General features: G+C 45.3%; 1 non-coding gene and 1 pseudogene across 1 annotated transcript; both read right to left on the bottom strand.

Annotated features, from left to right (window-relative positions):
* Positions 1-2,914: 2,914 nt before the first annotated feature.
* The window catches only part of LOC123731775 (ubiquitin carboxyl-terminal hydrolase 33-like), a 47,153-nt pseudogene continuing 23,026 nt past the window's right edge, over positions 2,915-27,041 (bottom strand).
* On the bottom strand, positions 12,557-12,631 carry trnaa-ugc (transfer RNA alanine (anticodon UGC)). The gene has a single exon. It is a non-coding gene; the product is annotated as a tRNA-Ala (tRNA).

Raw genomic sequence — 27,041 nt, 5'->3', positions numbered from 1 at the left:
AGTTCACTTCCTGAATTGAAATGGGATTGACCCCAACCCTGGCTGAGTGAGTGGGGTCCCCTCTAAAAGCATGCATGCCTGCCAGCCAAATATTTTATAAAAAAATTAATTAAAAAAAGTCTAACATCATATAGATGCCTCCCAAATGGAACACTATGCCCCATGGGACCCTGGTCAAAAGCGTCGCACTATATAGGGAATAGGGTACCATTTGGGATACACAGTAAATCCACCCGCTGGTCTGGCCAATGGGGGTAGAGGAAGGAAGTTCTGGGACTGTAGTTCACAAGGGGTGTATTCATTAGTCACACATCAGGTTCTACAACGGAAACAACAGTTTATATTGGATAAATTCACATAGGTGTGTCCCCCTCCCCGTTTCATTCCTTTTAGATCCTAATGAATACACCCCTGGACTCACTAGTACATTCAAATACACATCAGACATTGTGTGAACATGCCACTTATCTTAACCAGACTATAGTAAAAAAAAAACATACAAATCCCTTCCTGAGACTACTTAGTTTACACAGGCAGCCCAATTCTGATCTTTTGACCAATTATTGGCAAAATACCTGATCTGATTGGTCAAAAGACCAATTAGTGTAAAAAGATAAGAATTAGGGCTGCCTGTGTAAACACATATCCTTAGCAGTGTTTCCCCTATATTCATTTACTTGCCGCCACTCCAACAAAAACCACAACAACAAAAAACAGGAGAATCAAAAATTCCCAAAATGTCATGGTATGGAGTCCCCATTGATTCTGTTATAATGTTTGATCAGATAGCACAAGAACACAGCATGGCAAAAATCTGTAGCATTGTAGGAAATTAGCTTTAAAAACAGCTACATTTTGTCTGCAAACAAGAGGACGGTCTCTAAAATGTGTGGACGGAGATTTCTCTTCTTCACTTTAAGGAAAAATGTAAGAGCTTGAACTTTTTATTTTATTTTTTATAACCATTCACTTCTTCGACAATATGTTATTTTCTTAGAACAGGTATTAAAAAAAAGAGAACAATTTTGATATCTACAGTAAGATGCATTGTGATTCTTCTTTTTTTCTTTTGCGACACACAAGACATAAGAGTGACATCATATAGAACCCCCCCTTCTCCAGGGAACTCAGTCGGGGTCTCAATTTACTGTTGCTAGGTAGAATAGTAGATTACACCAAGGTGGAATTACAAAATGTTAGTTGTGCATCAGCAGTTTTTCCCTTTTCATGTCCGTCCGTCACTGACAGTCACTCAATTAGCCCATATCAGCTAAAAATGTTTACATTGGTAAGTTAGTCCAGCCAGCTATCTAAACTTGTAGTAATCATGGTGGAATTACTGACCAGGGGGGCCTCCATTGATTTTGTTAATTACTCAGATATCATATTTAAAAACTACAAATATTTATCTCCACCCTATGGCAAAATGTGTAGAAATCGCAGGAAATTAGCTGTAAAACTGAAACATGTTCTCTCTGCCCCATTGCATTTTTTTTTAATTAGAATTGCATGAAATTTGTTATCAAATTGAAAAAAATGTTCTCACCGCCCCATGGCAAAATGTGTAGAATTGCAGCAAACTTGCTTTAAAACTGCAGTATTTTCTCTTCGCCCCAAGGCAAAATGTGTAGAATTGCAGGAAATAAACTAAAACATACATTCTTTCTCTCCGCTGTCAAGAAGGGTGCCACAAAAATGTTTTCCTCGCAAGAGGGGGGGGGGGGGGGGCATCAAAATTTCACTTAGGGCCCCCAAAAGGATAGGGCCGGCTCTGATTGCATGTGTGGGTATGGATGTGGGTATGCAGACCCATGAACCACTACGGCCCCTCATAATGAGTTCCGATTTCTTTGTGGCCCCCACCCCATTAAAGTTTCCCATCCCTGATATAGAGTGACATTGTCTCAATTTTGGTTCAAGAGAGAGAAGTAAAAAATAAAAAAAATAAAAACTGCTGCATTCAGGGGAAAAAAAAGAAGTTTTTACCTGCAAACAAAATGAATAAATGCTTGGTTCTGGAAATTACCAGACACAGTTCCCATGTATTATTCTACAGTGCTATTAGAAATGATATATTTATACATTTATGTAGAAACATGTCATCATGTTATTTTCAGACATGTTTATTCTTCTGCCCAGTTGTCAAGAAGGGCTGTTCATTTTATGGTGGTCAAGGAAGGGAAATCCTTTGCTCGAATGCTTTTTAAATAAAAAGTAAAGTGCAAAATAAAAGGCTTTAGTTGTTGTTTTACTCAGGGCTGGTGTTGGGGGTTTCCTGTTAGGGGGTTGGTAGTTTCCTGTTAGGGGTTGGTAGTTCCTGTCAGGGGGTTGGTAGTTCCTGTCAGGGGGTTGGTAGTTCCTGTTAGGGGTTGGTAGTTAGGTAGTTTCCTGTTAGGGGTTGGTAGTTAGGTAGTTTCCTGTTAGGGGTTGGTAGTTCCTGTTAGGGGTTGGTAGTTCCTGTTAGGGGGTTGGTAGTTCCTGTTAGGGGTTGGTAGTTCCTGTTAGGGGTTGGTAGTTCCTGTTAGGGGGTTGGTAGTTCCTGTTAGGGGTTGGTAGTTCCTGTTAGGGGGTTGGTAGTTCCTGTTAGGGGGTTGGTAGTTCCTGTTAGGGGGTTGGTAGTTTCCTGTTAGGGGTTGGTAGTTCCTGTTAGGGGGTTGGTAGTTCCTGTTAGGGGTTGGTAGTTAGGTAGTTTCCTGTTAGGGGTTGGTAGTTCCTGTTAGGGGTTGGTAGTTAGGTAGTTTCCTGTTAGGGGGTTGGTAGTTTCCTGTTAGGGGGTTGGTAGTTTCCTGTTAGGGGGTTGGTAGTTTCCTGTTAGGGGGTTGGTAGTTCCTGTTAGGGGGTTGGTAGTTAAGTAGTTTCCTGTTAGGGGGTTGGTAGTTCCTGTTAGGGGTTGGTAGTTAGGTAGTTCCTGTTAGGGGGTTGGTACAGTAGGTAGGTTGTTTCCTGTGAAGAGGTTGGTAATGTAGGTAGATTTAAACGTAGCACGTCTCCACCTATATCTTCTCCTTAGACTGCGAGGAGGCCTCTAGTTCGGGGTGAGAGGCGTTGGGCCGGACTGTTACCAGCGGTCCTCCTCCGTGGATGGAGTGGAGAAAGTTCCACGTCTCCTCAGAGATCTGTCCCGAGTCAGCTCCTTGAGGGAGTAAGTAGCACACAGATTTAACGAGACTGAAATAACGTAAACATATTAGTAGCTTTTCAGAAGAATCTAATCTTGATCAAGTGTGTGTCCACTACAGTTCCATCAGCCTCACAACCGATAGGCCATTGTATTAGCAGGGAGATTTAGAGAAGACAGAAGAGTTGACTGGGTCAGGCTGTTACCTTGTCTGAGTGTTAGATGGCCATTCTTGTTGATCGCGATCTTAGAGTTATCGATTGGTCCCGGTGGATCTGCAAGGGAGAGGGAAATAAATTATTAATGACACATAAAATGTAGTCCGAAGGCAGCCTAATATAGCATTTTATAGCACTCCTTTCAACAGCTGGAGGTGGAGACTCCAAATTACACCTACTACTCTATCTATACAGCAGTATGTAGACACCCCTTCAAATGAGTGGATTTGGCTACTTCAGCCACACAATCTCCATAGACAAACATTGGAGGTATAATGGCCTTTACTGAAGAGCACAGTGACTTTCAACTTGGCACCGTTATAGGATGCCACCTTTCCAACAAGTCAGTTCATAAAATTTCTGCTCTGCCCGAGCTGCCACGGTCAACTGTAAGTGCTGTTATTGTGAAGTGGAAACATCTAGGAGCAACAACGGCTCAGCCGCGAAGTGGTAGGCCACACAAGCACACAGAAAGGGACCTCTGAGTCCTGAACCGCGTAGCGCATAAAAATCATCTTTCCTCGGTTGCAACACTACCAAGTTCCAAACTGCCTCTGGAACCAACGTCAGCGCAAGAACTGTTCGTCAAGAGCTTCATGAAATGGGTTTTCAAGGCCGAGCAACCGCACACAAGCCTAAGATCACCATGCACAATGCCAAGCATCGACTAGAATGGTGTAAAGCTCGATGCCATTGAACTCTGGAGCAGTGGACACGCGATCTCTGGAGTGATGAATCACGCTTCACCATCTGGCAGTCCGACGGACAAATCTGGGTTTAGCAGATGCCAGGAGAACACGACCTGCCCGAATGCATAGTGCCAACTGTAAAGTTTGGTGGAGGAGGAATAATGGTCTGGGGCTGTTTTGTTATGGTTCGGACTAGGCCCCTTAGTTCCAGTGAAGGGAAATCTTAACGCTACAGCATACAATGTCATTCAAATCAAATGTTATTTGTCATATGCGCCGAATACAACAGGTGTAGACCTTACAGTGAAGTGCTAACTTACAAGCCCTTAACCAACAATGCAGTTCAAGAAAAATAAGTGTAAAGTAAAAACTAAATAGTTAAAGAGCAGCAGTACAATAACAGTAGTGAGGCTAAATACAGGGGGCACCGGTTAGTCGACGTAATTGAGGTAATATGTACATGTAGGTAGAGTTAAAGTGAAGGAAGGTTGGCCCCAGTGATGTACTGGGACGTACGCACTACCCTCTGTAGTGCCTTAGGTGATGCAACCAGTCAGGATGCTCTCGATGGTGCAGCTGTAGAACTTTTTAAGGATCTGAGGACCCATGCCAAATCTTTTCAGTCTCCTGAGGGGGAATAGGCTTTGTCGTGCCCTCTTCACGACTGTCGGTGTGTTTGGACCATGATAGTTTGTTGGCGATGTGGACACCAAGGAGCTTGAAGCTCTCAACCTGCTCCACTACAGCCCCGTCGATGAGAATGGGGGTGTGCTCGGCCCTCCTTTTCCTGTAGTCCACAATCATCTAATTTGTCTTGATCACGTTGAGGGAGAGGTTGTTGTCCTTGCACCACACGGCCAGGTCTCTGACCTCCTGCCTATAGGCTGTCTCGTCGTTATCGGTGATCAAGCCTACCACTGTTGTGTCATCGACAAAGTTAATGATGGTGTTGGAGTCGTGCCTTGCAGTTCAGTTATGAGTGAACAGGGAGTACAGGAGGGGACTGAGCACGCACCCCTGAGGGGCCCCTGTGTTGAGGATCAGCGTGACGGATGCGTTGTTACCTACCCTTACCACCTGGGGGCGGCCCGTCAGGAAGTCCAGGATCCAGTTACAGATGGAGGTGTTTAGTCCCAGGGTCCTTAGCTTAGTGATGAGCTTTGAGGGCACTATGGTGTTGAATGCTGAGCTATAGTCAATGAATAGCATTTTCACGTAGGTGTTCCTTTTGTCCAGGTGGGAAAGGGCAGTGTTGAGTGCAATAGAGATTGCGTCATCTATGGATCTGTTGGGGCGGTAGGCAAATTGGAGTGGGTCTAGGGTTTCTGGGATCATGGTGTTAATGTGAGCCATGACCAGCCTTTCAAAGCACTTTATGGCTACAGACCAGAGTGCTACGGGTCAGTAGTCATTTAGGCAGGTTACCTTAGTGTTCTTGGGCACAGAGACTATGCTGATCTGCTTGAAACATGTTGGTATTACAGACTTAGTCAGGGACAGGTTGAAAATGTCAGTGAAGATTACTTGCCAGTTGGTCAGCGCATGGTCAGCGCAGCGCATGATCACACAGTCATCCGGAACAGCTGATGCTCTCATGCATGCTTCAGTGTTGCCTCGAAGCGAGCATAGAAATAATTTCTCTCTTCTGGTAGGCTCGTGTCACTGGGCAGCTCGCGGCTGTGCTTCCCTTTGTAGTCTAATAGTTTGCAAGCCCTGCCACATCCGACGAGCGTCGGAGCCGGTGTAGTATGATTCAATCTTAGTCCTGTATTGACGCTTTTGAGGGTTCGTCTGAGGGCATAGCGGGATGTCTTATAAATGTCTGGGTTAGAGTCCCGCTCCTTGAAAGCGGCAGCTCTACCCTTTAGCTCAGTCTGGATGTTGCCTGTAATCCATGGCTTCTGGTTGGGGTATGTACGTACGGTCACTGCGGGGGACGTCATCGATTATTGATGAAGCCAGTGACTGATGTGGTGTACTCCTCAATGCCATCGGAAGAATCCCAGAACATATTCCAGTCTGTGCAGCAAAACAGTCCTGTAGCTTAGCATCTGTGTCATCTGACCACTTCCGATTTGAGCGAGTTACTGGTACTTCCTGCTTTAGTTTTTGCTTATAAGCAGGAATCAGGAGGATATAATTATGATCAGATTTGCCAAATGGAGGGCGAGGGAGAGCTTTGTACGCATCTCTGTGTGTGGAGTAAAGGTGGTCCAGAGTTTTTTTTCTCCTCCGGTTGCACATGTGACATGCTGATAGAAATGAGGTAAAACTGATTTAAGTTTCCCTGCATTAAAGTCCCCGGCCACTAGGAGCGCCACCTCTGGATGAGTGTTTTCCTGTTTGATTATGGCCTTATACAGCTCGTTGAGTGCGGTCTTAGTGCCAGCATCGGTTTGTGGTGGTAGATAGATAGTTACGAAAAAATATAGATGAAAACTCTCTTGGTAAATAGTGTGGTCTACAGCTTATCATGAAATACTCTACCTCAGGCGACCTTGACACTTCCTTAATATTAGATTTCGTGCACCAGCTGTTATTGACAAATAGACACAGACTTCCACCCCTTGTCTTACCGGAGGCAGCGTAAACCCAGCCAGCTGTATGTTATCCATGTCGTTGTTCAGCCACGACTCAGTGAAACATAAGATATTACAGTTTTGAATGTCCCATTGGTAGGATATTCGTGATCGTAGCTTGTCTATTTTGTTATCCATTTGTACGTTAGCTAATAGGACTGATGGTAGAGGCAGATTACCCACTCGCCGTCGGATCCTTACAAGGCACCCCGACCTACGTCCCGATATCTCCGTCTCTTTCTCCTGCGAATGACGATGTCTGAAGTAAATCCTTTGCATCCGATTCATTAAAAGAAAAAAATCTTTGTCCAGTACGAGGTGAGTAATCTCTGTCCTGATATCTAGAAGGACTTTTTGGTCATAAGAGACGGTGAAAGAAACATTATGTACAAAATAAGTTACAAAAACACGCACGATTGGTTAAGAGCCCTTACAACGGCAGCCATCTCCTCCGGTGCCATTATTTATTCTAGACCATTCTGTGCTTCCAACTTTGTGGCAACAGTTTGGGGAAGGCCCTTTCCTGTTTCAGCATGAGAAGTCCCCTGGTGCACAAAGCCAGGTCCATACAGAAATGGTTTGTCGAGATCGAACACCTTTGGGATGAATTGGAACGCCGACTGCGAGCCAGGCCTAATCGCCCCAACCTCAGTGCCCGACCTCACTAGTGTTCTTGTGGCTGAATGGAAGCAAGTCCCCTACAGCAATGTTCCAACAGTGGAGGCTGTTGTAGTAGCAAAGGGGGGACCAATTCCCTTTTAATGCCCATGATTTTGGAATGAGATGTTCGACATGCAGGTGTCCACATACACTACATGACCAAAAGTATCTGTTTAGCCAATCACCATGGTCCTTTCCCTTGACGAAGCCCTCCCACTCTCTGAACCAACCACTCACCATTGTCCTTTCCCTTGACAAAGCCCTCCCACTCTCTGAACCAACCACTCACCATTGTCCTTTCCCTTGACGAAGCCCTCCCACTCTCTGAACCAACCACTCACCATTGTCCTTTCCCTTGACAAAGCCCTCCCACTCTCTGAACCAACCACTCACCATTGTCCTTTCCCTTGACAAAGCCCTCCCACTCTCTGAACCAACCACTCACCATTGTCCTTTCCCTTGACAAAGCCCTCCCACTCTCTGAACCAACCACTCACCATTGTCCTTTCCCTTGACAAAGCCCTCCCACTCTCTGAACCAACCACTCACCATTGTCCTTTCCCTTGACAAAGCCCTCCCACTCTCTGAACCAACCACTCACCATTGTCCTTTCCCTTGACAAAGCCCTCCCACTCTCTGAACCAACCACTCACCATTGTCCTTTCCCTTGACAAAGCCCTCCCACTCTCTGAACCAACCACTCACCATTGTCCTTTCCCTTGACAAAGCCCTCCCACTCTCTGAACCAACCACTCACCATTGTCCTTTCCCTTGACAAAGCCCTCCCACTCTCTGAACCACTGCATGCTGATGCAGTAGATGATCACTGGAGACTCCTCCTCTTGGAACGCCTTGTTCAGCTGAACAGAGGAAGGAAGAGAGGGGATGGGGGGGAGAGAGGATGGGGGGAGAGAGGAGATGGGAGGAGAGAGGAAGAGAGGGGATGGGGGGAGAGAGGAGATGGGAGGAGAGAGGAAGAGAGGGGATGGGGGGAGAGAGGATGGGGGGAGAGAGGAGATGGGAGGAGAGAGGAAGAGAGGGGATGGGGGGGAGAGAGGAGATGGGAGGAGAGAGGAAGAGAGGGGATGGGGGAGAGAGGAAGAGAGGGGATGGGGGGAGAGAGGAAGAGAGGGGATGGAGGGAGAGAGGAGATGGGAGGAGAGAGGAAGAGAGGGGATGGGGGAGAGAGGAAGAGAGGGGATGGGGGGAGAGAGGAAGAGAGGGGATGGGGGGAGAGAGGAGATGGGAGGAGAGAGGAAGAGAGGGGATGGGGGGAGAGAGGATGGGGAGAGAGGAGATGGGGGAGAGAGGGGATGGGGGGAGAGAGGAAGAGAGGGGATGGAGGGAGAGAGGAGATGGGAGGAGAGAGGAAGAGAGGGGATGGGGAGAGAGGAAGAGAGGGGATGGGGGGAGAGAGGAAGAGAGGGGATGGGGGAGAGAGGAGATGGGAGGAGAGAGGAAGAGAGGGGATGGGGGGAGAGAGGATGGGGAGAGAGGAGATGGGGAGAGAGGGGATGGGGGAGAGAGGGGATGGGGGAGAGAGGGGATGGAGGGAGAGAGGGGATGGGGGGAGAGAGGAAGAGGGGATGGGGGATGGGGGAGAGAGGGGATGGGGGAGAGAGGGGATGGAGGGAGAGAGGAAGAGAGGGGATGGAGGGAGAGAGGAAGAGGGGATGGAGGGAGAGAGGAAGAGAGGGAGAGAGGAGATGGGGAGAGAGGAGATGGGGGAGAGAGGAGATGGGGAGAGAGGAGGGGAGGATAGGGAGAAGAGCGAGGGAAGGGGAGAGGACGGGAAAGAAAGAGAGTTGAGAGAGAAAGATTATAATTTCAATGAATTGAGAACATTAAAACAGGTGCGTTAGTGCTGGGGTGGAAAAAAATCCTGCAAAGGAAAGGATCCGTGAAAGGCCTTACCCGGATAAACATGTCCAGCTCTGTCCTGCGCCTCTTCTCCAGCTTCTCAATCTCGGTCTGACAAGTGTGACACACGTACAGGTGGTTGACAGCAGGCCCGCCTCCGTACCTAGACAACAAACCAATCACAGCTTAGTAACACACCTTGACCAGACCAATCACAGATTAGTAACACACCTTGTCAGACCAATCACAGATTAGTAACACACCTTGTCAGACCAATCATGGCTTAGTAACAACTTGTCAGACCAATCATGGCTTAGTAACACACATTGACAGATCATGCACAGCTTAGTAACAGAACTTGACAGACCAATCAGAGCTCAGTAACAGAACTTGACAGACCAATCAGAGCTCAGTAACACACCTTGGCAGACCAATCACAGCTTAGTAACACCTTGACCAGAGAACCACAGTCCCAGAATTCAGTCCTTGAAACACAGCTCAGTGAATAAACCTCCCCTTAGCCGCATCGTCTCGCTCTCTGACGTAAGACGATGCTCCTAGCCCGTAAAAATACACGACTTTATCAACTATGGGTACGGTTAAACACTGTGAATAACTCTCGATTAATATAGTTTGATTAAAACATTGTACGCAAAGAAAAAGGATTTCCCTAACAATCCTGTTTTAATACTCCTCCATGTAAAAACGTAGTGAATCCCACTTAATGACGGTATGGTGTCGCTGTATGAAACTGACCTGCTGTAGAGATGGTCCCACGCGTTCTGCGGCAGCATCACTACCAGGTCATCGATGAACACTGCCTTGGCAGGCGGCACGCCTGATAACACAACATTTAAAATGATCCTCATCACAAGTCATTATGGGTAATGGGTACCACCTAACATTAACCTCACCCAATATCTCTGGAAACATGGATTCATTTGGTCCCCCCCCCAGTTGCTTAGACAGTTGAGCAATTGACTGACTGGCTGGCTGGCAGACTGGCTGACTGGCTGTCTGGCTGACTGTCTGGATGGCTGGCTGATTCAGATAGAGATAAAGATATATAAATGTCTGATAGAGACAGACATGGATAGTTGGAAAGATAAATGCCCATAGCCCCGTACCTCCGTGTGAGCAGAGGAAGTCGTCATTGGAGATAGGTCCAGGCTCAGCGAAGGTCTTGAACTTGTTGAGCCACTGTCTGGAGACGTAGAACTGTAGCAGACTGGGCTCCGTCACGCCGAGGAGACCCGTCACCCTCCTCCTCTCCTTCAGCGCCTCTTCGTTGCTCTTCCTGGAGGGACACAAACAGTACACATTAGTAACCGTGAGCTAAATAAACTAAATGGACGTGGTCTGTACAACAGCACGGCAACTTCCTGTTTACAGAAAACGATTTATCTGCTAAAACGGGCACTTCCTCCAGAGAGAGCTCAAATCCTGGCAGATTAGAATTCTGTTGCTGCTGTTAATGTCTAGAGGAAGGATGTCGCCCCACTGTGTAGGATTAAGTCTTATAATTGTTCTTAGTGTGGTGGTTTTATGCTGTGTTGCTTTGTGTGATAGAAGAGGAGGATGTAGTTCTATAATACCACTCCTAGAGGACGTAGTTCTATAATACCACTCCTAGAGGACGTAGTTCTATAATACCACTCCTAGAGGACGTAGTTCTATAATACCACTCCTAGAGGATGTAGTTCTATAATACCACTCCTAGAGGACGTAGTTCTATAATACCACTCCTAGAGGACGTAGTTCTATAATACCACTCCTAGAGGATGTAGTTCTATGATACCACTCCTAGAGGATGTAGTTCTATGATACCACTCCTAGAGGATGTAGTTATATGATACCACTCCTAGAGGATGTAGTTATATGATACCACTCCTAGAGGATGTAGTTATATGATACCACTCCTAAGGTGTGTTGGTTATATGATACCACTCCTAAGGTGTGTTGGTTCTATAATACCACTCCTAGAGGATGTAGTTCTATAATACCACTCCTAGGTGTGTTGGTTATATGATACCACTCCTAGAGGATGTAGTTCTATAATACCACTCCTAGGTGTGTTGGTTATATGATACCACTCCTAGGTGTGTTGGTTATATAATACCACTCCTAGAGGATGTAGTTCTATAATACCACTCCTAGGTGTGTTGGTTATATAATACCACTCCTAGAGGATGTAGTTCTATAATACCACTCCTAGAGGATGTAGTTATATGATACCACTCCTAGGTGTGTTGGTTATATGATACCACTCCTAGGTGTGTTGGTTATATAATACCACTCCTAGAGGATGTAGTTCTATAATACCACTCCTAGGTGTGTTGGTTATATAATACCACTCCTAGAGGATGTAGTTATATGATACCACTCCTAGGTGTGTTGGTTATATGATACCACTCCTAGAGGATGTAGTTATATAATACCACTCCTAGGTGTGTTGGTTATATGATACCACTCCTAGGTGTGTTGGTTATATGATACCACTCCTAGGTGTGTTGGTTATATAATACCACTCCTAGGTGTGTTGGTTATATGATACCACTCCTAGGTGTGTTGGTTATATGATACCACTCCTAGAGGATGTAGTTCTATAATACCACTCCTAGAGGATGTAGTTCTATGATACCACTCCTAGAGGATGTAGTTCTATGATACCACTCCTAGAGGATGTAGTTCTATGATACCACTCCTAGAGGATGTAGTTCTATGATACCACTCCTAGGTGTGTTGGTTATATAATACCACTCCTAGAGGATGTAGTTCTATAATACCACTCCTAGAGGATGTAGTTCTATGATACCACTCCTAGAGGATGTAGTTCTATGATACCACTCCTAGAGGATGTAGTTCTATGATAACACTCCTAGAGGATGTAGTTCTATGATACCACTCCTAGGTGTGTTGTTTATATAATACCACTCCTAAGGTGTATTGGTTATATGATACCACTCCTAGAGGATGTAGTTATATGATACCACTCCTAGAGGATGTAGTTCTATGATACCACTCCTAGAGGATGTAGTTATATGATACCACTCCTAGAGGATGTAGTTATATGATACCACTCCTAGAGGATGTAGTTATATGATACCACTCCTAGGGTGTGTTGGTGTTTATTACTTGTAGAACAGAACGTAGGCCTCAGCGTTCTGGACGCAGGATTCTGACACCTCGGTGACGCTCTGGTCGTCAAACTCATACCACAGGTTGTTCAGGTCATTCCTACAGTAGGCTATGTAGTGGCCACCTGGCGAGAGTAGGAGGAGGGAGAGGAGGAAGAGAAAAGAGGTTAACGAGAAAAGGATAACAATCCCCACGACATTTTACATTTTAGTCATTTAGCAGACGCTCTTATCCAGAGCGACTTACAGTAGTGAATGCATACATTTCATAATTATTTTTTTTCTTTCTCCGTACTGGTCCCCGTGGGAATCGAACCCACAACCCTGGCGTTGCAAACACCATGCTCTACCAACTGAGCCACAGGGGACCGTGAAGTTGATTACATTAAAAAAAAAAAAAATTAAATGTTGAAAGCCCTCAAGGTCTATCCGTCAATCCAGATCCCTCTGTCTACCTCCCTAGAACAGACCTCAGAGGGGGGGTGGCCTGAACCAACACTCACTGCTGGCGGTGCCATGGTGACAGATGACGGACAGCAGGTCGTAGGAGGTGGTGTGGGCAGAGCTGTCCTTGGCCAGGAAGGGCTGCAGGTCCAGGCCCTCCAATGGGAAAGAGACGTGAGTCCCGATCTTAGTGGAGAACATCAGCTCGTGTCTAAACCGCTTCAGGTGGATACACAAGATCTGGAAAGGGAATTAAAACAAAATGGATTTAATAATTATATTGAATTGAAAGTGTAACTGAGTAATACCTCCCCTGGTTTAGTAGCAGGTAGCCTAGCGATTAGAGCGGCGGGCCACTAACCCGAAAGGTGAAAACTCTGCCGGTCGCCCTTGAGCAAAACACTTAACCCTAATTTGCTCCAGGGACGCTGTAATACTATGACTGACCCTGTATAAAAACACAATTCACTGCACCTATCTGATGTATGTGACAATAAATCACATACACTTCATGGCCAAAAGTATGTGGACACTTTGCTCGTCGAACATCTCATACAAAATCATGGGCATTAATATGGAGTTGGTCCGCCCTTTGCTACTACAACAGCCTCCACTGTTGGAACATTGCTGTAGGGGACTTGCTTCCATTCAGCCACAAGAACATTAGTGAGGTCGGGCACTGATGTTGGGCGATTAGGCCTGGCTCGCAGTCGGCGTTCCAATTCATCCCAAAGGTGTTCGATGGGGTTGAAGTCAGGGCTCTGTGCAGGCCAGTCAAGTTCTTCCACACCGATCTGAACAAACCATTTCTGTATGGACCTGGCTTTGTGCACGGGGGCATTGTCATGCTGAAACAGGAAAGGGCCTTCCCCAAACTGTTGCCACAAAATTGGAAGCACAGAATCATCTAGAATGTCATTGTATGCTGTAGCGTTAAGATTTCCCTTCACTGGAACTAAGGGGCCCAAACCATGAAAAACAGCCCCAGACCATTATTCCTCCTCCACCAAACTTTACAGTTGGCACTATGCATTCGGGCAGGTCGCGTTCTCCTTGCATCCGCCAAACCCAGATTCGTCCGTCGGATTGCCAGATGTTGTGAGCTACCACTTCGCGGCCGAGCAGTTGTTGCTTCTAGACGTTTCCACTTCACAATAACAGCACTTAAGAGTTCACCGGGACATCTAGCTGGGCAGAAATGTGACAAACTAACTTGTGCATTGTTGTAAATCCCTGAGGTCTTCAGTACGGGCCATTCTACTGCCAATGTTTGTCTATGGAGAGTGCATGGCTGTGTGCTAAATTTTATACATGGCAGGTAGCCTAGTGGTTAGACTAGTAATCGAAAGTTTGCGTTGGACTAGTGACCGAAAGGTTGTAAGATCGAATCCCCGAGCTGACAAGGTAACAATCTGTCGTTCTGCCCATGAACAAGGCAGTTAACCCACTGTTCCTAGGCTGTCACTGAAAATAAGAATTTGTTCTTAACTGACCTGCCAAGTTAAATAAAGGTTAAATAAAAAATTAAAACACACCTGGCTGAAATTGAACCCACTAATTTGAAGGGGTGTCCACATACTTTTGGCCATGTAGTGTATATACAGCTCATTCTGAAAGTATTCAGACCCCTTGACTTTTTCCACATTTTGTTACGTTACAGCCTTATTTTAAAATATATATATTTTTGTCCTCATCAATCTACACACACAAAATGACAAAGCAAAAACAGGATTTTAGAAATGTTTGCAAATGTATAATTTTTTTTATACTGAAATATCACATTTATATAAGTATTAAGACTCTTTACTCAATACTTTGTTGAAGCACCGTTGTCAGCGATTACATCCTTGAGTCTTCTTGGGTATGACGCTACAAGTTTGGCACACCTGTATTTGGGGAGTTTCTCCCATTCTTCTCTGCACATCCTCTCAAGCTCTGTCAGGTTTGATGGGGAGCGTCACTGCACAGCTATTTTCAGGTCTCTCCAGAGATGTTCGATCGGGTTCAAGTCCAGGCTCTGGCTGGGCCACTCAAAGACTTGTCCTGCATTGTATTGGTTGTGTACTTAGGGTCGTTGTCCTGTTGGAAGGTGAACCTTCGCTCTGGAGAAGGTTTTCATCAAGCATCTCTCTGTACCTTGCTCCATTCATCTTTCCCTCAATTATGACTAGTCTCAGGCCCTGAAGCTAAAACAACATCCCCACAACATGATGCTGCCACCACCATGCTTCACTGTAGGGATGGGTGCCATGTTTCCTCTAGACGTGAGGCTTGGAATTCAGGCCAAAGCATTCAATCTTGGTTTCATCAGACCAGAGATTCTTGTGTCTTTTGGCAAACTCCAAGCGGGCTGTCATGTGCTGCAGAGATGGTTGTCCTTCTGGAAGGTTCTCCCATCTCTATGGAGGAACTCTGGAGCTCTGTCAGAGTGACCATCGGGTTCTTGGTCACTTCCCTGACCAAGGCCCTTCTCCCCCGATTGCTCAGTTTGGCCGGGCGGCCAGCTCTAGGAAGAGTCTTGGTGGTTCCAAACTTCTTCCATTTAAGAATGATGGAGGCCACTGTGTTCTCGGGGACCTTCAATGCTGCAGAAATGTTTTGGTACCCTTCCCCAGGTCTGTGCCTCGACACAATCCTGTCTCGGAGCTCTACGGACAATTCCTTCAACCTCATGGCTTGGTTTTTGCTCTGTCAACTGTGGGACCTTATATAGACAGGTGTGTGCCATTCCAAATCATGTCCAATCAATAGAATTTACCACAGGTGGACTCCAATCAAGTTGTAGAAACATCTCAAGGATGATCAATGGAAACAGGATGCACCTGAGCTCAATTTAGAGTCTCATAGCAAAGGGTCTGAATATGTATGTAAATAAGATATTTCCGTTTTTTATTTTATTCTAAAAACCTGTTTTCGCTTTGTTTTTATGGGGTATTGTGTGTAGATTGATGAGGAAAATAAACTATTTAATCAATTTATGAATAAGGCTGTAACGTAAATTTTGTTGGCGGGAAAAAGTCAAGGGGTCTGAATACTTTCCAAATGCACCGTATATACTGTAATATCAGCTGTAATATCAGCTGTAATATGACCGTATATACTGTAATATCAGCTGTAATATCAGCTGTAATATGACCGTATATACTGTAATATCAGCTGTAATATCAGCTGTAATATGACCGTATATACTGTAATATCAGCTGTAATATCAGCTGTAATATGACCATATATACTGTAATATCAGCTGTAATATCAGCTGTAATATGACCATATATACTGTAATATCAGCTGTAATATCAGCTGTAATATGACCGTATATACTGTAATATCAGCTGTAATATCAGCTGTAATATGACCGTATATACTGTAATATCAGCTGTAATATCAGCTGTAATATGACCGTATATACTGTAATATCAGCTGTAATATCAGCTGTAATATGACCGTATATACTGTAATATCAGCTGTAATATCAGCTGTAATATGACCGTATATACTGTAATATCAGCTGTAATATCAGCTGTAATATGACCGTATATACTGTAATATCAGCTGTAATATCAGCTGTAATATGACCGTATATACTGTAATATCAGCTGTAATATGACCGTATATACTGTAATATCAGCTGTAATATCAGCTGTAATATGACCGTATATACTGTAATATCAGCTGTAATATCAGCTGTAATATGACCGTATATACTGTAATATCAGCTGTAATATGACCATATATACTGTAATATCAGCTGTAATATCAGCTGTAATTTGACCATATATACTGTAATATCAGCTGTAATATCAGCTGTAATATGACCGTATATACTGTAATATCAGCTGTAATTTGACCGTATATACTGTAATATCAGCTGTAATATCAGCTGTAATTTGACCATATATACTGTAATATCAGCTGTAATATCAGCTGTAATATCAGCTGTAATATGACCGTATATACTGTAATATCAGCTGTAATATCAGCTGTAATATGACCGTATATACTGTAATATCCGCTGTAATATCAGCTGTAATTTGACCGTATATACTGTAATATCAGCTGTAATATCAGCTGTAATATGACCGTATATACTGTAATATCAGCTGTAATATGACCGTATATACTGTAATATCAGCTGTAATATGACCGTATATACTGTAATATGAGCCTCGTGGCTTTTCTAAAGTGTTTGAACACTGACCTCTGGTACACTCTGAACTTTACAGAATTTCACTCCGTTCCGTAATCTAGCAGAGAGAAAAATCACAGTCTTAATTAAATCTTTATTCATGTTTCCTGAGTTAAAACCCATGAAGAATTTCCATTCAGTCATCTATGTAATGATTTTACATATAATTCTGTTGTTCAGGTACTCACTTCTTGCATTTCTCACAGCTATACATGTTATCACCTAGGGGGACACAGAAACAACGCCGTCAGCAACGCTCCAGACCGAAACAGGTACCAGAGAGAGAGAGACAGACAGTCAAGGTCCTCACCTTTCAGCTCGTCTCTGGTGAAGAAGGCAGCCAAACAATCCTGTAAGGTCACCACAGGACCCCACCACCAGCTGGAACACAAGGACATAATCACAACAGTTTTAACGTTAACAGAATAGACTTCACATAAAACTCACTGATGGCTCCGAACAGGGTTGGGTTCAATTCCACTTCGACTCCAGTCAATTCAGGAAGTACACTAAAATTCCAATTCTCTTAAAACACTTTGAATTTGTTTTGAAGTGTTTTGTATTTATTGGAATTGAAATGGAATTGACCCCAACCATGACCCCTACTAACAATGTGTTAATGTTGACCCCAACCCTGACCCCTACTAACAATGTGTTAATGTTGACCCCAACCCTGACCCCTACTAACAATGTGTTAATGTTGACCCCAACCCTGACTCCTACTAACAATGTGTTAATGTTGACCCCAACCCTGACCCCTACTAACAATGTGTTAATGTTGACCCCAACCCTGACTCCTACTAACAATGTGTTAATGTTGACCCCAACCCTGACTCCTACTAACAATGTGTTAATGTTGACCCTGACCCCTACTAACAATGTGTTAATGTTGACCCCAACCCTGACCCCTACTAACAATGTGTTAATGTTGACCCCAACCCTGACCCCTACTAACAATGTGTTAATGTTGACCCCAACCCTGACTCCTACTAACAATGTGTTAATGTTGACCCTGACCCCTACTAACAATGTGTTAATGTTGACCCCAACCCTGACCCCTACTAACAATGTGTTAATGTTGACCCCAACCCTGACTCCTACTAACAATGTGTTAATGTTGACCCCAACCCTGACCCCTACTAACAATGTGTTAATGTTGACCCCAACCCTGACCCCTACTAACAATGTGTTAATGTTGACCCCAACCCTGACTCCTACTAACAATGTGTTAATGTTGACCCCAACCCTGACCCCTACTAACAATGTGTTAATGTTGACCCCAACCCTGACTCCTACTAACAATGTGTTAATGTTGACCCCAACCCTGACCCCTACTAACAATGTGTTAATGTTGACCCCAACCCTGACCCCTACTAACAATGTGTTAATGTTGACCCCAACCCTGACCCCTACTAACAATGTGTTAATGTTGACCCCAACCCTGACTCCTACTAACAATGTGTTAATGTTGACCCCAACCCTGACCCCTACTAACAATGTGTTAATGTTGACCCCAACCCTGACCCCTACTAACAATGTGTTAATGTTGACCCCAACCCTGACTCCTACTAACAATGTGTTAATGTTGACCCCAACCCTGACCCCTACTAACAATGTGTTAATGTTGACCCCAACCCTGACCCCTACTAACAATGTGATAATGTTGACCCCAACCCTGACCCCTACTAACAATGTGTTAATGTTGACCCTGACTCCTACTAACAATGTGTTAATGTTGACCCCAACCCTGACCCCTACTAACAATGTGTTAATGTTGACCCCAACCCTGACCCCTACTAACAATGTGTTAATGTTGACCCCAACCCTGACCCCTACTAACAATGTGTTAATGTTGACCCCAACCCTGACCCCTACTAACAATGTGTTCATGTTGACCCTGACTCCTACTAACAATGTGTTAATGTTGACCCCAACCCTGACCCCTACTAACAATGTGTTAATGTTGACCCCAACCCTGACCCCTACTAACAATGTGTTAATGTTGACCCTGACTCCTACTAACAATGTGTTAATGTTGACCCCAACCCTGACTCCTACTAACAATGTGTTAATGTTGACCCCAACCCTGACCCCTACTAACAATGTGTTAATGTTGACCCCAACCCTGACCCCTACTAACAATGTGTTTATCTGCTTCAACCAGGAAATAGAGTTGTTCCTGGTCGAGTCACATGCTCAGGAAAGACCTCAATACAACACACTTGGTGTTAGCAGACTATCCACTATGAGATATAACCCCTATATATTGACCCCTATGAGATATAACCCCTATATATTGACCTCTAGACAAAACACTTGGTGTTCGCAGACCAGTGGTGGAAAAAGTACCCAATTGTCATACTTGAGTAAAAGTAAAGATACCTTAATGGAAAATGACTTAAGTAAAAGTAAAAGTCACCCTGGTCATCTATAAGTCTCTGCTAGGTAAGGCCCCGCCTTATCTCAGCTCACTGGTCACCATAGCAACACCCACCCGTAGCATACACTCCAGCAGGTATATTTCACTGGTCATCCCCAAAGCCAACTCCTCCTTTGGCCGCCTTTCCTTCCAGTTCTCTGCTGCCAATGACTGGAACGAATTGCAAAAATCACTGAAGCTGGAGGCTTATATCTCCCTCACTAACTTTAAGCATCAGCTGTCAGAGCAGCTCACCGATCACTGTACCTGTACACAGCCCATCTGTAAATAGCCCACCCAACTACCTCATCCCCATATTATTACTTACCCTCTTGCTCTTTTACACCCCAGTATCTCTACTTGCACATCATCATCTGCACATCTATCACTCCAGTGTTGATGCTAAATTGTAATTAATTATTGCCTTACCTCCCTAATCTTACTTCATTTGCACACACTGTATATATATTTTTCTATTTTTCTTTTCTATTGTGTTATTGACTGTACATTTGTTAATGTGTAACTCTGTTGTTGTTTTTGTCGCACTGCTTTGCTTTATCTTGGCCAGGTCGCAGTTGTAAATGAGAACTTCTTCTCAACTGGCCTACCTGGTTAAATAAAAGGTGAAATTAAAAAAAATAAGAATGTGTTCTTAACTGACTTGCTTAGTTAAATAAAATTAAATAAATACAAGTATCAAAAGTAAAAGTATAAATCATTTCAAATTCCTTATATGAAGCAAACCAGATGGCACCATTTTCTTGTTTTTAAATTTACGGAAAGCCAGGGGCACATTCCAACATTCAGACAATTTACAAACAAAGCATGTGTGTTTAGTGAGTCCTCCAGATCAGAGGCAGTAGGGATGACCAGGGATGTTCTCTGTTTAGTGAGTCCTCCAGATCAGAGGCAGTAGGGACGACCAGGGATGTTCTCTGTTTAGTGAGTCCACCAGATCAGAGGCAGTAGGGATGACCAGGGATGTTCTCTGTTTAGTGAGTCCTCCAGATCAGAGGCAGTAGGGACGACCAGGGATGTTCTCTGTTTAGTGAGTCCACCAGATCAGAGGCAGTAGGGATGACCAGGGATGTTCTCTGTTTAGTGAGTCCTCCAGATCAGAGGCAGTAGGGACGACCAGGGATGTTCTCTGTTTAGTGAGTCCTCCAGATCAGAGGTAGTAGGGATGACCAGGGATGTTCTCTGTTTAGTGAGTCCTCCAGATCAGAGGCAGTAGGGATGACCAGGGATGTTCTCTGTTTAGTGAGTCCACCAGATCAGAGGCAGTAGGGATGACCAGGGATGTTCTCTGTTTAGTGAGTCCTCCAGATCAGAGGCAGTAGGGATGACCTGGGATGTTCTCTGTTTAGTGAGTCCTCCAGATCAGAGACAGTAGGGATGACCAGGGATGTTCTCTGTTTAGTGAGTCCTCCAGATCAGAGGCAGTAGGGATGACCAGGGATGTTCTCTGTTTACTGAGTCCACCAGATCAGAGGCAGTAGGGATGACCAGGGATGTTCTCTGTTTAGTGAGTCCTCCAGATCAGAGGCAGTAGGGATGACCAGGGATGTTCTCTGTTTACTGAGTCCACCAGATCAGAGGCAGTAGGGATGACCAGGGATGTTATCTGTTTAGTGAGTCCTCCAGATCAGAGGCAGTAGGGATGACCAGGGATGTTCTCTGTTTAGTGAGTCCACCAGATCAGAGGCAGTAGGGATGACCAGGGATGTTCTCTGTTTAGTGAGTCCTCCAGATCAGAGGCAGTAGGGATGACCAGGGATGTTCTCTGTTTAGTGAGTCCTCCAGATCAGAGGCAGTAGGGACGACCAGGGATGTTCTCTGTTTAGTGAGTCCTCCAGATCAGAGGCAGTAGAGATGACCAGGGATGTTCTCTGTTTAGTGAGTCCTCAGATCAGTACTTTACACCACTGCTGGAGACTATCCACTATAAAAGTGGTAAGGAAGTGTGTGCTGGGGACACAGGGCCTGACATGACTGATCTGTACGGCTTGTCACATTATCTCCTGAGTCAACCTGCTGACTCACACTGCCTCATCACATCGTTCATATCCTTATAACGTTACAGGACTTGTTGATGTACTAAAAACATGTTGTTATTTTGACCGTTATTATGCCTCATTCATAACACTGATCAGGTACGTACCTTTTTTGACGTACTGTAATAACATTCTGTATATAACATAACAAACCTCTTGATGTATTCCATGACGAAGGCCACCCATCCCTGGGCTGCGTAGGCCTCTCCACAGGAGCCGGCCTTGATCAGAGATGTCTGATGGGAGGAGGAGTGGAGTTTAGCCAGGTCCTCCTTACCTGGGATGGGCAGGGACAAGTCCTGGAAGTTCTCGAGGGTCACTGACACCTGGAGGGAAGAGTGATATGTGATTATGAGATGTAAAGATGAGGCAGAATCGCATTAATGGAAACCAAAAGGATGTTCTGAGGGAAGGTCTGGTTGTTGCTAGATATGTTTGAGTTGAGTCGAGGACAATTGTAGCATTTTAGCTAACCCCTTTACCCAACCTTAACCTAATTCTCCTAACCTGCTGGCGCTCATTCTCCTAACCTGCTGCGCTCATTCTCCTAACCTGCTGGCCCTCATTCTCCTAACCTGCTGGCCCTCATTCTCCTAACCTGCTGGCCCTCATTCTCCTAACCTGCTGGCGCTCATTCTCCTAACCTGCTGGCCCTCATTCTCCTAACCTGCTGCGCTCATTCTCCTAACCTGCTGGCGCTCATTCTCCTAACCTGCTGCGCTCATTCTCCTAACCTGCTGGCGCTCATTCTCCTAACCTGCTGCGCTCATTCTCCTAACCTGCTGCGCTCATTCTCCTAACCTGCTGGCCCTCATTCTCCTAACCTGCTGGCCCTCATTCTCCTAACCTGCTGGCCCTCATTCTCCTAACCTGCTGGCCCTCATTCTCCTAACCTGCTGGCCCTCATTCTCCTAACCTGCTGGCCCTCATTCTCCTAACCTGCTGGCGCTCATTCTCCTAACCTGCTGGCGCTCATTCTCCTAACCTGCTGGCCCTCATTCTCCTAACCTGCTGGCCCTCATTCTCCTAACCTGCTGCGCTCATTCTCCTAACCTGCTGCGCTCATTCTCCTAACCTGCTGCCCTCATTCTCCTAACCTGCTGCCCTCATTCTCCTAACCTGCTGCGCTCATTCTCCTAACCTGCTGGCCCTCATTCTCCTAACCTGCTGCGCTCATTCTCCTAACCTGCTGCGCTCATTCTCCTAACCTGCTGCGCTCATTCTCCTAACCTGCTGGCGCTCATTCTCCTAACCTGCTGGCGCTCATTCTCCTAACCTGCTGCGCTCATTCTCCTAACCTGCTGCGCTCATTCTCCTAACCTGCTGCGCTCATTCTCCTAACCTGCTGGCCCTCATTCTCCTAACCTGCTGGCCCTCATTCTCCTAACCTGCTGGCCCTCATTCTCCTAACCTGCTGGCCCTCATTCTCCTAACCTGCTGGCCCTCATTCTCCTAACCTGCTGGCCCTCATTCTCCTAACCTGCTGGCGCTCATTCTCCTAACCTGCTGGCCCTCATTCTCCTAACCTGCTGGCCCTCATTCTCCTAACCTGCTGGCCCTCATTCTCCTAACCTGCTGGCGCTCATTCTCCTAACCTGCTGGCCCTCATTCTCCTAACCTGCTGGCGCTCATTCTCCTAACCTGCTGGCGCTCATTCTCCTAACCTGCTGCGCTCATTCTCCTAACCTGCTGGCGCTCATTCTCCTAACCTGCTGGCCCTCATTCTCCTAACCTGCTGCGCTCATTCTCCTAACCTGCTGGCGCTCATTCTCCTAACCTGCTGGCCCTCATTCTCCTAACCTGCTGCGCTCATTCTCCTAACCTGCTGCGCTCATTCTCCTAACCTGCTGGCGCTCATTCTCCTAACCTGCTGCGCTCATTCTCCTAACCTGCTACGCTCATTCTCCTAACCTGCTGCGTAAAGTCACTTCCGCTGTACTCCATCAAGTCCAAACCGGCAGGCCTTCCTGCAGAACAGTGTGGGTTCAGAGTAACGCAATATTCCAAAAGATGAGGCAGAGAGACGTGAGTCAAGTTAACCCCCCCCTCGCGTTAAGGCCTGAGAGGAAGAAGGAGCCCCACAAGATGGCTGGAAAAACTACTCACCCGATCACAGGTCAGACACTGTACTGAGCTGACAATGGTCCCATCAAACACGTCTGATATCACACTACGGTACTTCTTCTGGCTCTTTGTTGAGGAGAACGAGGACACTACAGAGAGAGAGAGTCAGAGAGAGAGAGTCAGAGAGAGAGAGTCAGAGAGAGAGAGTCAGAGAGAGAGAGTCAGAGAGTCAGAGAGAGAGAGTCAGAGAGTCAGAGAGAGAGAGTCAGTGAGTCAGAGAGAGAGTCAGAGAGTCAGTGAGTCAGAGAGAGAGTCAGAGAGAGAGTGAGAGAGTCAATGAGTCAGAGAGAGAGAGACAGAGAGACAGAGAGACAGAGAGAGAGTCAGAGAGAGAGAGAGTCAGAGAGAGAGAGTCAGAGAGTCAGAGAGAGAGAGTCAGTGAGTCAGAGAGAGAGTCAGAGAGTCAGTGAGTCAGAGAGAGAGTCAGAGAGAGAGTGAGAGAGTCAATGAGTCAATGAGTCAGAGAGAGAGAGACAGAGAGACAGAGAGACAGAGAGACAGAGACAGAGAGTCAGAGAGAGAGAGAGAGAGAGACAGAGAGACAGAGAGTCAGAGAGTCAGAGAGAGAGAGTCAGTGAGTCAGAGAGAGAGTCAGAGAGAGAGTGAGAGAGTCAATGAGTCAGAGAGAGAGAGACAGAGAGACAGAGAGACAGAGAGAGAGTCTGGGTGAGTCAGAGAGTCAGAGAGTCAAGGTGTTGATTGAATTGCTCGATGATAGATCATCTTTTTATTTATTTGTACCCCTTTTTTCCCTGGTTTCCAATTGGCAGTTACAGTTTTGTCTCATCGCTGCAACTCCCGTACGGACTCTGGAGAGGCGAAGGCCGACAGCCGTGCGTCCTCCGAAACACAACCCAACCAAGCCGCACTGCTTCTTGACACAATTCCCACTTAACCTGGAAGCCAGCCGCACCAATGTGTCGGAGGAAACACCGTACACCTGGCGACCGTGTCGGCGTGCACTGCGCCCGGCCCGCCACAGGAGTCGCTAGAGAGCGATGGGACAAGGACATCCCTGCCGGCCAAACCCTCCCCTAACCCGGACGACGCTGAGCCGGCTGCGACAGAGCCTGGACTCGAACCCAGAATCTCTAGTGGCACAGCTAGCCTTAAACCACTGCGCCAATAGAGAGGCCGTAGATAGATACTCTAATGACTGTTTTCTGTATTGTTGCCTTTGTGTATTTTCATTTAGTGATGGCCTCACAAAAATACATTTTTCATATTGTACCTTTCTTATGGCTGGAGGACATTCCTGGCCAGACAGAGTTAGTCTTGGGGGGACTGGAGGACATCTTGGTGAGGCAGTGTCCCTCCATATGGACTGGACTCTGGGTCCGGGTGCTGCTGGACACGACTTGCAGCTCTGGGAACAGAGAGGTGCAGACTGTTAGTTACATTTATATTTCAGTCATTCTAGCAGACGCTCTTTAATCCAGAACAATTTACAAATCAGAGCCTTTAACTTCAATAGGTAAAGTAATTACGAGCTAGTTCTACTACAGCAGTGTTAGAAGCTCCAAGCTTAGACCTGAAGACGTATGTTCACCTGCTATAAATACCATCAGGCTTTAAACCAATGGGCTACCACAGTCTGGAGTACTACAGACAGGAGACTTAGGCTGATGTGATGGTTTACGTGATTCATTCATTCACCCACTCACTCACCCACCCACTCACTCCATAATTCATCCCTTCATTAATTAATGAATTCCTCCATTCATTCATGGTGTACCCTCCAGCCACGCCACCCACGCCACCCACCAGCCACGCCACCCACCAGCCATGCGGCTCTGTATCTGGACTTTGATTGTCCCCTGGCTGCTGACGATGGGCGTGGCCACCGCGGGAGCGGTATTCACGTCTTTATCCAGGTCTCCCGCTGACCCCGCGGCCCCTGACCCCCGGTAGAGGTCGTTGATCAGGTTCTTCTCTTTCTGCCACTCCCTATTGGTCTGGCTGAAGGAGTGGGAGGAGTCAGGCCCGTCGGGGATCAGCATCTCCGCCTCTTTAGACTCCTCCCTTGGCGGCGGCGCCGCCTGCCCGTCCCCGCTCCCACCCTGACCCTCTCTGTCCACCCGCTCGCACGACTCGCATGACTGAAAGTCGTTGTCCGACTGGCTGGGGCTGTCGTCGTCGGGGCCGTCGTCGTCCATGGCGATGGCGTGCGAGTGTTGGTCGTTGTCGAGGGGCTCGGCCAGAGGCTCCTTCAGCTCCTCGTGGAGCTGGTCCATCAGACAGCGCAGGAACTCCTGAGAGTCCTGAGGTAGATATAGATCACATACAGATAGAATATACTGTCATACATATACACACTGGACAAAACATTAGGAACACCTGCTCTTTCTTTCCATGACATGACTGACCAGGTGAAAGTTACGATCCCTTATTGGTGTCACTTCAAATCAAAATGTAGATGAAGGGGGGAAGAGACATGGTTAAAGAATGATTTTTAAGCCCTGAGACAATTGAGACATGGATTGTGTATGTGTGACCATTCAGAGGGTGAATGGGGCAAGACAAAATATTGAAGTGTCTTTGAACAGGGTATGGGTAGTAGGTGACAGGCGAACCAGTTTGAGTGTGTCAAGAATTGCAACACCGCTGTGTTTTTCACGCTCAAGAGCAACATATTACAATGATAGTTAGTCAACTGACAGTCCAGTACAACATTGGTGCCCAAAGACCCATAAAACACTGTACAACTCGATGAACCTTGAAACGAAAGGTGTAGGGGCAGCCGACGACCTTATAGAGATCCACTTCTTTCAGCAAATAACAAGATAATGTGGTTGCAGTGGCCTTAAGGATAATGAAATAGTTATAATGATATAACTATATAGTTATGATAGTTAATGATATAGTTAATGATATAGTTATAATGATAGTTATGATATAGTTATATAGTTATGATATAGTTATGATGATATAGTTGTGATATAGTTATATAGTTATGATATAGTTATTATGATATAGTTATATAGTTATGATATAGTTATGATGATATAGTTATGATGATATAGTTATATAGTTATGATATAGTTATGATGATATAGTTATGATGATATAGTTATGATGATATAGTTATGATGATATAGTTATGATGATATAGTTATGTAGTTATGATATAGTTATTATGATATAGTTATATAGTTATGATATAGTTATGATGATATAGTTATATAGTTATGATATAGTTATGATGATATAGTTATGATATAGTTATGATATAGTTATATAGTTATGATATAGTTATGATGATATAGTTATGATGATATAGTTATGATGATATAGTTATGTAGTTATGATATAGTTATTATGATATAGTTATATAGTTATGATATAGTTATGATGATATAGTTATATAGTTATGATATAGTTATGATGATATAGTTATGATATAGTTATGATGATATAGTTATGATAGTTATATAGTTATAATATAGTTATATAGTTATGATGATATAGTTATGATAGTTATATAGTTATAATATAGTTATATAGTTATGATATAGTTAATGATATAGTTATAATGATAGTTATGATATAGTTA

The sequence above is a fragment of the Salmo salar genome, unplaced genomic scaffold, assembly GCF_905237065.1.
Source record: "Salmo salar unplaced genomic scaffold, Ssal_v3.1, whole genome shotgun sequence".
Taxonomy (NCBI): domain Eukaryota; kingdom Metazoa; phylum Chordata; class Actinopteri; order Salmoniformes; family Salmonidae; genus Salmo; species Salmo salar.
The sequence above is the reverse complement of the archived record's forward strand: the minus strand, read 5'-3'. Positions and strand labels throughout refer to the sequence as shown.